Genomic DNA, 263 nt, shown 5'->3' with positions numbered 1-263 from the left:
TCTTTCCTTAAACAATTCCTGAAACTGAACCAAGTGTAAGGCAGAGACCGATTGGATGTAATAGAATCGTGATTTGACCGATCGAAGGGAGATTGGATGTGATGGAATCGTGATTTGACCGATTCGAAGAGGGCCTGACGGTGTGTATTTATGAAACTAACTGGTGACTATAGAAGAAGAAAAATAGCTACTGCATTGTTGAAAGCGTGTGACAAGCTTTCCATTTTGTGGGGTCATGAGTTTCTTGCACTTCGGGCTTATGA

The sequence above is a fragment of the Arachis ipaensis genome, chromosome B06, assembly GCF_000816755.2.
Source record: "Arachis ipaensis cultivar K30076 chromosome B06, Araip1.1, whole genome shotgun sequence".
Classification (NCBI taxonomy): Eukaryota; Viridiplantae; Streptophyta; class Magnoliopsida; order Fabales; family Fabaceae; genus Arachis; species Arachis ipaensis.
This window is presented reverse-complemented; position numbering follows the sequence as displayed.